A 13,685-nucleotide genomic window follows, 5' to 3' on the forward strand; every position below is an offset into this window, starting at 1 on the left:
TATCAGAATTCACTCTAAAGCACCAATCACCAACCAGTGGTCCGTGAGGTCCAAAAGCTTGGAGATGGCTGCTCTAAAGGAAATGCAGATCTTGTAATAGACATGTATTCTCATTCAGATACATATTTCTCTATAAAGTTCGTCTTTGTGATATCAGAAGAGGGGTTGTGGCCAGAATGGTTTGAATTTAGAATGATGACTAGAGTTTGAATTGTCTAATTGTAGATACTGTGAGTTTTGGTCATCTAAATTAGCGTTAGTAATCTACCTGATTATGAAATAAGTAAAGAAAATGCATTGGTAAGTATAGTAATTTCCTTTATAAATTTGTAATTGCTGCTGTTAATTTCTCAGTAGATTAAAATAAAATTTTCATAAGTATTTTAAAAGCTTCTTGTTTAAAAAAAATCAAAGACTTGTCAACTAAAAATTAGTATTTTGAATATACTGAGGACTTGAGGAAGTTTGCTTTGGAATGTATGGGTAAAATGAATTGGTGAAACGATGGGCTCATTTCTTAGGTTGAATATCCTAAACAAAGATAAATTACTTTTTTCTTAGTTGCAGTAGTGTGTTTTAAATTAAAGTGTAGTATGTCAATATTAGCATGTCAGAAAGACTTAGTCTTAACTTTGTAGGAAAACAATGGTATTTCTGTGGTTTTCATCCTTGTTGCAGAGGTTCTGATTTAATTTGGAGGAGGAGTGCTCAGGTATATGTATTTTTTCAGTTTCCCAATTGATTTTAATTTACATGTAGATTTAAGAACTCAGTTTCCCAACTACACATTTAAGAAAATGGGTTTTTGAGGTAGATGATGATGGTTGTGGATTTTGGTAAATAAGATAGACCATGTGACTTTTACTTTGTTTCAATAGTGACTTTTACCTGTCCTGTATGCAGTAAGCAGTCCCTTAATTTCTACTATAGTGTGGTCCTAGAATTGGACCTTAAAATTTAGTAATAGGCGTGTTTATTTTTAGGTGGAATCTGTTCCCATGAGTTATTTTCATTAAAGCCTTAATCTTTTCAAATCTTAGGAGTTTCTTTTCCTTCAGTTAATACATTTATTCTATTGAACTAGAGGCCCTGCACCCTCTCCAATCTGGGACCCCTTGGGGGATGTCTGACTGCAGGCCTGCAGGGGAGGGCAGTCAGACATCCCTCTCACAATCCAGGACTGCTAGCTCCCAACCACTCACCTGCCTACCAGCCTGATCAACGCCTAACTGTTGTCCCCTGCAGGCCTGGTTCCCACTAACTGTCCTCCCCTGCTTGCCTGGTTGCCCCCCAACTGCCCTCCCTGCAGGGCATCTTGTGGCAGCCATCATGTGTCCACATGGGGGTGGCCATCTTATTTGTTAGAGTGACGGTCAATTTGCATATTGCCTCTTTATTAGGATAGCCTTATAATGTTGTAGATGTATTATCTTGGGCATGCCTAATGATCTCTCTATTTGTTGCAATTATAATTTTTAAGCCTTATATTTTAGGGCTAAGTACATTTTATTTCTGCTCTTTATTATATATATTTGTTTAATTGCACAGGTACTGACTGCCATGTAGACAAAAATGGGATGTTGACTTGCAGTCCTAGTGCTATCCTATAAATAGGTCACAGTGTTCATTTATTAGCTGTTGTATAAAATTGAGGGAAGGAAAAAGTGGATTATGGATATTTATAATGTATACATTTTTTACAGGCTGGACATGCAACTTAACAAGTGAACTGGGCAGCAAACCCCAAATTTATATTTTCTGTCTTATTTGGACTAGAATGTCTTTCCAAGGAGGTTAAAAAAAAAAAAAAGATAATTATAGCTAGTGATTAAATGCTCAATAAGACCATGTTTCTTTAAGACAAACCACAGATTGTCATGGCTGAAGTTTAATTGAATGGAGTTTGTATCCGAAACAGGTTTAGAATAAGTAGTTGATCTGTTTCTTCACCTAGAATGCTACTAATGTAACAAACCACTTCTTGTGGCTCATTTTGCTACTTGGACTCTGGAAATTTCTCTTGAGATAGCTTCAGTCAACCAGAGTACTGTTATTAGGAAAGTCCATTTAGGCTTTAATAGACAAATCAGTTGTTCTTACTGATGTTAGAGGTGATTGAGTGCAGTGGCAGGCTGCAGCTACAAGTCCAGTGCCCATTGGTGGAAGTCAAAGACCAGAATTGTGATAGAAAGGGAAGTTAAAGGAAGAGTACTTGTTCAGCAGATACTTAAGACAAAAGTAGAAAGTATAATTAAATCTCTTGGAAATGCCAGCAGCCAATGAGTGCTTCTACTTCAAGGCTTAGCATAACAGGCTTAGTCCACTTTATTTTTCTTGTATAAAATTATATACACGTGGCCACAGCTAGAGCCTGGATCCTCTCTCTGCACAGTAACTGTGGTTTGTGTTTTCACAAGATGATTTCTAGTGAATTCTTGAAAGGGAGACTTTATGAACACAGTCTCTTTCTAGAGGTCAGGGGTGAGATAGTTGAGGTCTTAGAGGTGGCACCAAAGGTGGCCTTGGTGAAGTTGCTCAGGGTGTCCGTGCAGCCCCTGGCCAAGGTGTAGCAGTCCATTTGGACATGGGCTGAGACAATGCCAGTGCCCTGGGGGCAGGGATGAGGCACACCAGCACAGAGCCACAGTGGCAGTGACGCTGCAAGGGACAGCGTGTGGCTTGTCAATGTTGTTCCCACAGTAGCCTGGCCACACAGGGACAATAGAGAGCTTGGCCGGTATGATGGCCCTACAGATGGTAGTGGCTATTTCCTTTGAGTACTTCACACCCAGACCAACATGTCCATTGTAGTTCCCAATAGTGATAAATGCTTTGAACCAGATGCTCTGCCCAGCACGCCTGCTTTTACACAGGCATACCTTCAAAACCTCATTTTTGAGGGTTGCCGGCAAGAAATGTCAATCATCTCAGGTGCCTTGATGGACAGGGGAAAGAGATCTCCAAGAACTTTATCTTCAGGTCCTTGACTTTGCCTCCTCGAGCTCTGCAACCTCAGCCTGGGTGTGATTTTGGCCCTCGATACCACTGCCAAATCCTGCACTGAAGCACCGGGCCCTCCCACATTACCAGCATCACCCGCCATTTGGTGTTTCCTCAGAAAAGAAACGAGGCTTAGTATGCTTCCTGTGCTGAAAGGAAACTCAGTGATTTAATTTGTTTTGGTATTTTGCAGTAGGTTCAGAACTGCTTCAGCATGGCAGTAGTACTTAGGGGGCAGGGTAAGGGCTAGTGGTTAGGTTTTGTACACTTCATCAAGGGTCTAACTGACTACAAGATCACATATGTCTCTTCACTCTCCCCCATTCATTCTGTTCTAATGATGCTGGCCTTGTTGTTCCTAGGACATACCAAGCTTATCCTTTTTTAAAATATATTTTTTTTGTTTCCAGAGAGGGAGAGAGAAGTAGAAACCAGTGATGAGAATCATTGATCAGCCCCACTGGCGATGGAGTTAAAAACCTGGGCATGTGCCCTGATTAGGAATCAAACCGTGACCTGCTGGTTCATAGGTCAATGCTCAACCACTGAGTTACACTGGCTGGGCCTCAAGCTCATTCTTAGAGCCTTTGCAATTGCTCCACTTGAATACTTATCCCACCTCTTCCCATGACTGGTGCCTTCTCTGCAAGTTTCTGCTTAACTATTTTGTCCCCGCCCTTCCACCTTTATTTTCTAGATCAACTCTTGACAGTACTTATCTACCTAACATTCTTTAATTTAGGCTTATTCTATCTACCCCTCTAGAAGGCAAACTCCCTGAAGGCAGAAGTCCTTTTTCTGTTTTGTTTACCACTGCCTAGGACTTGAGCAGAGAGGATACGAGGCAAATATTTATTGACTGACTGGCACAGACCAAACTGGTAGCTTTCTGAGCCAGTTAGTGGGCCATTGGCTGGGCTGGACTCAGAGATTCTCCTTGGGGAATCTTTGCCACTCAGTGGCCCCTTGGCAGGCAGGTCTTCCTGACTGGGCATTCAGCATTCACACCCTGGCACTTGGTGTATAGGACATGTTAAAGTCGCACTCGCCTTAATCTCACAGATGTCTCCTGCGTCTGGCACAGGAATGCTCAGCATCTCAGGGTCTGGCCTGGGGCTCCATGGGTAGCCAGCTGGGCTGGGCTGCAGTCTTTTCAGACAGATTGTCCTCTCTGATGGTCTTTGCCCCAGTGTGCTGGTTCCAAATGCTGCGTTGGTGCTGGGGTCCTCTGGAACCCCATAGAATCAGACAGATGGGAGGACATAGCAGGAGATGGTAGGTCATGTCTGTCATGGTTTTGTCATCTATAAATGACATCTTGATGCACTGCACTACCCCGCACTTGACTGAGCCTACCCAATACCTGCAGCTAGGATTTGCTGTGAACTTGATTTCACAGAGGGACACTAGCCCATAGGGTTGGAGGCTATTTCCAGGGTCACACTGTGGGTGTATGATCAAGCTGGCCTGGCTCCCAGTCTCTGATGGCCATCCCAGGGATCTGGACAGGAGTCTGGGACCTGGAGAGGAGAGAGAACAGCTTCTGGAGGCATCTCAGTGAGGGGGTAGGTTTAGTGATGATGCTCTCTTTGGATAGCCATCTGACCCTCTAGCACCATCTGCTGGCTGGAGCCAATCAGCACTAGTACTTGGGGACTGGTCAAGACAGGACTGCGTGCATCCCCAACCCTGACCCTATTTTTGAGAGTGGTCAGCATGACCACTCTCAGACCACAGTGGGCACCCATGTATCCCCATAGACTCCTTCTGGAGGAGGGAGTGGAACAGAGGCTAGCCCATGCTCTGTGGGAAGCTTTGACTCATCTATGGTGAGTCAGACCTAGGTTCAATTCCCTACTGTGTGGTCTGGCGCAGGTTACATAATCCATTTCAGCCTCATGAGCAGGTCTCACTCTGACAACCTTCCAGTCCAGCTGGGGCCCACAGTTCTCTGATGGTGATATATACAGATAGATATGGGCTTAAAAGTTTTCTCCTTTACCATTTACTAGTAGGTGTGGATGTCACTTCTGTCTAGAGGTTCCTTCCATAGCTTCACAAGGATGTGCCCGTAACCCACCAGGGGAGGCACTGCACTGGCTGACTGAGATAGAAGCGAAGAAGCTGATGAGTGTTCCTTGTGCAGCTTTGTCCAAGGCCTCAGTTGAACTCCTGGGCAATGATGGGCAGGTAAGTCCTCTCTGGGCCTGTGCAACAACCCCCACTTTCCCTCCCAACATCTTCCATGAGCCTTGGCTGTGAACTGTTGGGAAGCCATGTGAAGGAGAGACTCCAGGGCCTCAAAGTTCCTTCAGGAACTGACACCAGCATCATGCTAAGCACATAACATACACTGTCAGATTTTCACATCCTCCCTTTGAAATCTGTGTTATGACTTACGTGCAGTACATAATGTGATTATCGCTGGGTGAATTTTTATATATACATAGGCCCATGAAACTACCACCTGGATCAAGATAGTTTATAGCGTCCCAGAAACTTCCCTCATCAATACCTGCCTCTCTGCCAAAGGTAACTATTATTTCATCATCTCTAACCTAGATTAGTTTGGGCCTGGTTTTGGTCTTCATTTCAGTGGACTCATACAATCAGTTATCTTGTGTCTAGCTTCTTTTGGACTCATACAATCAGTTATCTTGTGTCTAGCTTCTTTTGCTCAATATTATTTCTGTGAAATGAATCCATGATGGATTTATTTCAATAGTTTTTTTTTTTCATTGCTGTTTGGTATTGTATTAATATACTGAAGTTTATTTTTTCATCTTACAGTTGATGGGTCTGTTATTTCTAGGATTTTTATTTTCATGAATAAAGTTGCAGTGAATATTCTTAAGCATATATTTTGGTAGACAAAGGACTTATTTCTGTCAGATATTTGTCCAGAATTAAAATTACTGAGCTATTGAGTATATGCATACTGTGTTTCCTTGAAAATAAGCCATCCTCTGAAAATAAGACCTACTTACATATTTCCTTCTGAGTGAAATATAAGGCATCCCCCCAAAAAATAAGGCCCCCCCGAAGGCTAAACATGAGAGATTTGGTCCACTGATTCTGAAAGAAATGGAGTCACAAGAAATTCAGCAGGAAATTCAGGAATTGGATTGTTATGATGATGTTCCAGAAGATGATGACATGCTTGTCATTGAATAAATGAGTAAATTCTTGATACTGTAGGATTCATAGTTTGTCTGGTTTGTGTTGACCTCTACCATACTACTGTACCGTATATAGGTAATAAATTTCCTTTATCTTCTTTTTAAAAAAATATATTTTATTGAAATTTTACAGAGAGGAAGAGAGAGGGATAGAGAGTTAGAAACATTAATGAGAGAGAATCATCGATCAGCTGCCTCTTGCACACTCCCTACTGGGGATGTGCCTGCAACCAAGGTACATGCCCTTGACCAGAATCGAACCTGGGACCTTTCAGTCCGCAGGCTGATGCTCTATCCACTGAGCCAAACTAGTTTTGACAAATTTCCTTTATTTTCATTTAACAATAAATGTGTACCGTATTCTTCTTCATGGAAAAATAAGACATCCCCTGAAAATAAGACCTAACGCATCTTTGTGAGCAAAAATTAATATAAGACACTGTCTTATTTTCGGGGAAACGGGGTAGGTAGATACTGTCCATTTTTTGAAGCATATTAATTTGCACTCCACCAGCAATGTGTGAAAGCTCTAGTGGCTCCACATCCTTGTCCACACATGGTATTGTCACTGTCTTAAATTTAGCCATTCTAATGATTAAAAGATTAATTTTCACAAAAATACTATGGGTAGGTACTGCTATATGTCCCATTCTACAGACAAAGAGACTGAGGCTAGGGAGGGAAAGTCACATATGCCACTTAGATCATATAAGACATGAGCAGCAAATAAGCAGCAGGTCTGCATGATTCTTGTCCACCTATAGCTGTATGGAATTTTAAAGTCAGAAAACTCAGATGTGGGTCTGGTTGTATAGCTCAGTTGATTAGAGCATTGTCCCGATATGCCAAGATTGAGGGTTTGATCACTGGTCAGGGCACCAGGGCACATACTGTTACAGAATTTACCAGGTGACCGAAATATACAGGGAGTACTCCGAGATCCAGGATAAACCCATTTATTTCCAGATGTACCAGTACAGTGACTCAGGGGTCAGTTCTCCAAATCCTTGAGTGAGTGAATATGGAGGAAGCTTTTCCCTTTCTATGCTTTGGGTTTTTTGTTTTCTGTCTGTTTCCTAACTACCAGGCTTTTGTGGTGGGCTTCCACAGCCCCTCCTGAGTCAATTAGAAGGGCAAGTTAGATTGTATCTAAATATCTTACATTCCCCATCAAGACAAGAATCAACCAATGAATGCATAAGTGGAACAACATATCAATATTTCCCTCTCTCCCTTACTCTCTCTAAAACAAACACAATGGGAGAGGGGGAAGAGGGACATATGTAACACTTTAAACAATAAAGAATTTAAAAAATAGCCCTAGCTGAATTGACTCAGTGGATAGAGTGTTGGCCTGCAGACCAAAGGGTCCCTGGTTTGATTCCATTCAAGAGTATGTACGTGGGTTGCAGGCTCCTCCCGGGCTCAGGCCCTAGTGGGGGCATGTGCTGGAGGCAACCAATCGATGTGTTTCTCTCACATAGATGTTTCTCTCTGTCGCTCCCTCTCTCTTCCAATCTCCCTAAAAATCAATGGAAGAAATATCCTTAGGTGAGGATTAACAACAACTAAAAAAGAATTAAAAATAAATAAAAACAATTTTTAAAAAAAACTAAGGTGTGCCAAAACGACAACTTATTTTCTTAATTACCTTCTCTAGTACCTATTGTCATTTGATAGCAGAAATGTAATCTGATCGCTTCCTGGCGAATTCATGATCACTCAGCCATTTCAGGGGTACATTCAGTCAGGTTGAGGGTTCTGTCACTCTTCTGCTATTCAAGATCACAGCTACATTCTGCAGAGCTTATAAGGTCATGATATGTTTTGGGAGGTGAGGGAGCTGGAGGTTGTCTGGACCTTAGTCATCATACATCTTCCTCTACTGCTCAGAACCAGGCAGACCTTGCCCCTACTAGGTTGTGAGCTGCCATCCTTGGTCTCTACTGTGCTCACAGTGTCTGCATGGTGTCATGGTCTCTGGCTTGGAGTTCATCTGCTTTTGGGCTCCCTTTATTACATCTCCAGAAGCTCCTTTGTGGTCACCTACCCCTTCTTTGAGCAACTTTCATGCTGTTTTAGGGCCTCAGAACATATTTTTTAAAATATATTTTATTGATTTTTTTTTTACAGAGAGGAAGAGAGAGGGATAGAGAGTTAGAAACATTAATGAGAGAGAATCATTGATCAGCTGCCTCTTGCACATCCCCTACTGGGGATGTGCCCGAAACCAAGGTACATGCCCTCGACCGGAATCGAACCCGGGACCTTTCAGTCCCCAGGCCGATGCTCTATCTACTGAGCCAAATCGATTTCGGCATTAGGACATATTTTAATACTCCTGGTCACATCAGGCACGAGCCTGAAATGCTCTCAGGTCCACCTACCTAGGTGGAAGGCTTAGAGTTTGGCAAAAAAGGAGGAAGGAGAGGCTCAGCAGAGGAAGGTGAGGCTCAGGGGGGAGAACTAAATTGTCTGCCGGAAACCAATCATTGTCTCACTAATAGAAAGAGACTGGTCAACCTTGAAGCTCTGAAAGGTCAGAGCCAACCACACCCTATCTAATTGAGACAATAGTAACTGAGGCAACTTCCCCATTTTGTAATCATGTAAATCCTTACTGATATGATAATCCGCTTATTACCTGCCTAAAGGCTATGGGTGTTTCCCAAAGCTGCTTAAGGGTAATGGGTGTATCCCATAGCAGCCTCAATAAAAGGGGTAGCAAGGCCAGAGCCTAGAGAGTCTTCCCACTAGAGGTTGACTCCCGCCTGGCCCCCCATTTGTCCCAAATTAACTCTTTTCTAGTCTCTTCATTTTAGTGTGTGGCCTCCTCCAGAAACCAGACCCTGAGTGGGCCCTAATCACGCGGGTCGTGTTAAGGGTTCTCACACTTGTCCAAGATCACCTAACAGTTGCTGTGCTTACCATTCTAACAGGAGAGCAAGACTAGGGCAGGTGACACAGTAGCAGAGTGCAGCCAGGAGATCTCTGACCATGAGAATGGTATTCCTTAGTTGACACGCCGTCCTACGGGCTGGAACACACATGCAGAGTCTAGAATCAAGTCTGTGCCAGATGAAGGGAATGAGAACTGAATTTTGTCCCATTTTAGATGCCCTGAGAAGGCTGGTCCTTGAAGGAATGAAACTATTGACAAAGGGAGACCATCTCTGGAAATTTCACCATAAAAAACCAGGACTACCTGAATCCAAGGTCTTTACCTTCCCTCGAGGTATTATGCAGGGAATAGTTTTAAGTCAGAAAACATTTCTGGCATTTGAGGGATGAGGCTAAAATTCCATATATGGGCTGTGGTGGCAGAAGCTTAGCTCTGCAGTGGTTGTGTGACACAGGAAAAGTCCTTTTTCTTTGGTTTTATTTCCAAGGGGTTTTCATTATGTAGTGTGTGGAGTGGTTGAAGGAAGAATGACGCCTCAGCCTTCTCAGGGCTGAACCCCTCCATCCCCACACACCATGGGATGTTGGAGGCCAGTCCTTTCAGACGTAGGCTGGAGATTGTATAGTTAATGAGTGGAGATGTGTGATCCCTAGCCTGTACTCCACAGGCCAGCAATTGTCCCTCCTGAGTGGAGGGTTTGAAAGAGGGTAGGGTTCATTAAAAAGTATGGAGCTAAACCAATCACCTTTGACAGACATCCTGGTCCCTTCTCAGCAGTGCTTCATTACTGAGTGCTACTTCAGAGCTTGCCCAACTTATCCTATGCTTAACAGTCACGTGGAGACTTGTTTAAAAGGCAGAAAAATCTGCGACTTGGGGAATTGATTCATTAGGTCAAGAGTTGACCCAGGGCCCTAACCAGTTTGGCTCAGTGAATAGAGCGTCGTCCTGCCTGCGGACTGAGGGGTCCCAGGTTCGATTTTAGTCAAGGGCATGTACCTTGATTGCGGGCACATCCCCAGTATGAGGTGTGCAGGAAGCAGCTGATCAATATTTCTAACTTTCTGTTCCTCTCCCTTCCTCTCTGTAAAAAAATCAATAAAAAATATTTTTTTTTAAAAAAAAGAGTTGACTTGCCAAAACCGGTTTGGCTCAGTGAATAAAGCGTAGGTCTGCGGACTGAAAGGTCCCAGGTTCGATTCCGGTCAAGGGCATGTACCTTGGTTTCTCTCTCATCGATGTTTCTATTGTAGCTTTCTATCCCACTCCCTTCCTCTCTGTAAAAAAATCAATAAAATTTATTTTTTAAAAATAAAATAAAAATAAAAAAGAGTTGACTCAGGAATTTGCATTGTTTCTTGACCTGAAGCCAATTTATTTTATTTTATTTTTTTAATCAATCTTTATTCATATTATTACAAAATTCCTCATTTTTAACCTCTCCACCAGGTTCCCACCCACCCTCTGCCCTATCCCCACCCCCCATTGTCCTCATCCATAGGTGCACAGTTTATGTTCAGTCTCTTTCCACACCCACCACTCCCCTTTTCTCCGAGAATTGTCAGTCCACTCCCCTCCCGTATCTCTGATTCTATTATAATCAACAGTTAATATTGTTCATCAGGTTTTTTAATTTCCTTGAGGTTTTTTTTTAATTAGTAAACTTTTATATTTTTAAGAATAAATTTTAAAATCTAATAATTTTAAACCTTGTTTTTTCTGCCCTGGGAACTGAGAAGCAAACTTGTTTACATGTAAACTTGCCCTTGGGCTATCAAAAGGTATAGCCATTCAAATGTAAATGAACACATTGTTTAAAGATAGCTGCTGGCTGGAATTGGATTACCTGTTCTGAATGGGAAGGGCTTGTCCTCTCCTTTCTCCATTAAAATTAAGGTGTTAGCTTTAAAACCTCTTTTTGGCAAGAGACCTTAAACTTTCAGAACTTTAAATTTTTTAGGTAGTAAATCAATTACTTAGCATTTTCTCAAATCAATAATACCTCCACATGCCCAAGGATACACTTCACACAAAAGACACTACCAAATATAGATCAACCAACCTCATCCAGACCCCACACAAGGCACTCACAGATCAACACCCCAGTGCTACAACAACTCAACACATCCAGATCTAAGACTTCATCACTTGATTCAGCAGACCCTCAAGTTCCCCCAAAAGTTTCCAGCCATGTCTGAGAGGCAGCCCTGGGGCATGGGCAGGCGAAAGTGAGCTGTTTTGGGCCTGGCTGCTCCGGGCCTGGCCGCTGTTGCTCCGGCCCGGCTGCCGCCGCTTCGGGCCTGGCTGTTCCCGACCTGGCTGCTCCGGGCCTGGCTGTTCAGGGCCTGGCTGCTGTTGCTCCAAGCCTGGCTGCTGCTGCTCCAGGTCTGTCTGCTCCCCGCCCGGCTGCCACTGCCCTTGGCCTGGCAGCTCTGGGACTGGCTGCTGCCGCTCCAACATTCTGTCTTTTTTTTAAACGCATTTATGTTGCAATGTTGGCTGATAAGTTGAGTTCTGTCTTAATCTTCGATTTTTCAAGATCTTCTTTGTATTCTTTAAGTAATTTTACTATCTTTTTGCTATAACTCGACTTCTTCACATTGAAAACTTCAGTTCCTTCCTCCTCGTCCTGGAAGCTCAGCAGGCTGGCCCTCAGCGCCCCTTTGTTCTCCGTGGCCTCCTGCAGGGCTTCAGCCTGTTGCTGGGTCGGCACAGCCCGGGAAGCAGCCTGCAGTCAGTGGTCTCGGGCTCAGGGGCAAAACCCGCCCCCCCCCCATGCCCTGTCGCCCGGCTCCCATAGCAGCGGCTCCCGCTCCTCATCACGCTCTTCACAGTTCCTCGCCAATTTATTTTTTGAAAAAATTTTGATATATGTAATATATTCATATGGATTTAAACTCAAAAGGTAGAAAAGGGTATAAAGTGAAAAATCACTCCAATTCCTGCCCCCTAGTCACCTAGTTCCCCTCCCCTGAGGCAAACAATTTCTTTTGTATTTTTCCTGAAATAATCTACCCTGTTTCTCCGAAAATAAGACAGTGTCTTTTATTAATTTTTTCTCCCAAAGTTGTGCTAGGTCTTATTTTCAGGGGATGTCTTATCTTTCCATGCGCTAGGTGTTATTTTTGGAGAATGTCTTGTTTTCCGGGGAAACACGGGGTATGCATATAATAGTATGCATGAATAAATGAGGTCTGACTGTTAAAAAGCAAGCTTTTTTTTTTTTTTTTTTTTTTTGCTTTGAAAAAGTTCCTTTATTCATAAAAAATAAAGAGTTAGTAGCATGCAAAATACACACAGGATGTCCCAAAATATGTATACAGACTTTGAATGATTATAAAGTCAGTGTTTATTAACATACAGTTCATTTTCAAAATTTAAAAGAATCTACAGAAGTGAATAATTGTTTTTATCTATGTCTGTTTTCAAACTGATGACCGTTCTGGTCCAGGCACTGCTGATAACTTGAAGAAATGGAATCACAAACATCAAGAATTATTTTGTTTGGCCGAAACTGGTTTGACTCAGTGGTAGAGCGTCGGTCTGGGGGCTGAAGGGTCCCTGGTTTGATTCTGACCCAGGGCATATACATTGATTGCGGGCACATCCCCGGTAGGGGGTGTGCAAGAGGCAGCTGGTCGATGTTACTCTCTCATCGACGTTTCTAGCTCTCTATATCTCTCCCTTCCTCTCTGTAAAAAATCAATAAAAATAAAAAAAAGAATTATTTTGTTTGGTATTTGTGTGTCCTCAATTCATTGACTGTTACTTGGTTTTGTACCAGAAACTTTATCTTTTATGTATTCCCATAAAAAAAAAGTCTAGAGGCATGTTAGGATAAATTTTCTTTGTTCAAAGCTCAGTCTAGCTTCACCCATTATTTCAAATCAGTTAAACCTGAAAAGAAGTGAAAATTAAGTGAGTTATTAGCTGTTCAAGTGTGTATATATTTTGAGGGGACACTTTATATTTGCTTTATATTTATATATCACTATATATTGTTATTTTACTTATTTCAGTGGAATTTGTGGAATTACTTTTTAATTTACACACTTCTGTGAGAAAGGAAACACTATTAAATGGTAATTGCTGCGTTTCAGTGTTCTTGGTATTTATAACACAACACTAAGGCAAAATAAATAATTTTCTTAGAATCTAAAAACAAGCATCTCTCGGTGATTCTAATACTGGGGGTCCTCAGACAAATTTGGAAAAAAGATACAGCTTCTGCTTTAGCCAGTTTGACAAAGGTCCCAGGTTTGATTCTGGTCAAGGGCACATGCTTGGGTTGGGTGCAGGAGCGGGGTGGGCAGGAGGCAGCTGATGGATGATTCTCTCTCATCATTGATGTTTCTATCTCTCCCTCTCCCTTCCTCTCTGAAACCAATAAAAATATATTTAAAAAACAAAACAAAACAAAGAAAACCATACACTTGCTTTATACCAGGCCTTGTGCTGGGTACTTTGGCTAGATGTGTGACATGGCCCTGCTCAGTCCTGCTTAGGATACTCAACTGTGTTTACAAGGTGCCACTTTGTATGCCAGGGGCAAACAGGGCAAAGGGGGTCCAGTGGGCCTTGCCTCGCAGACCTGAAGCTCAGTT

General features: G+C 42.6%; 1 protein-coding gene across 1 annotated transcript in view; it reads left to right on the forward strand.

The window, feature by feature from the left end:
- The window catches only part of SKP1 (S-phase kinase associated protein 1), a 34,117-nt gene that overhangs the window by 2,880 nt on the left and 17,552 nt on the right, over positions 1–13,685 (forward strand). Inside the window, exons 2-4 of the mRNA XM_045576574.1 lie at positions 1,246–1,250; positions 6,616–6,620; positions 9,138–9,145. The gene's annotated coding sequence lies outside the window, so the exon portion shown is untranslated. The remainder of the gene's footprint in view (positions 1–1,245; positions 1,251–6,615; positions 6,621–9,137; positions 9,146–13,685) is intronic.

Source organism: Pipistrellus kuhlii, unplaced genomic scaffold (assembly GCF_014108245.1).
Source record: "Pipistrellus kuhlii isolate mPipKuh1 unplaced genomic scaffold, mPipKuh1.p scaffold_m20_p_8, whole genome shotgun sequence".
Taxonomy (NCBI): domain Eukaryota; kingdom Metazoa; phylum Chordata; class Mammalia; order Chiroptera; family Vespertilionidae; genus Pipistrellus; species Pipistrellus kuhlii.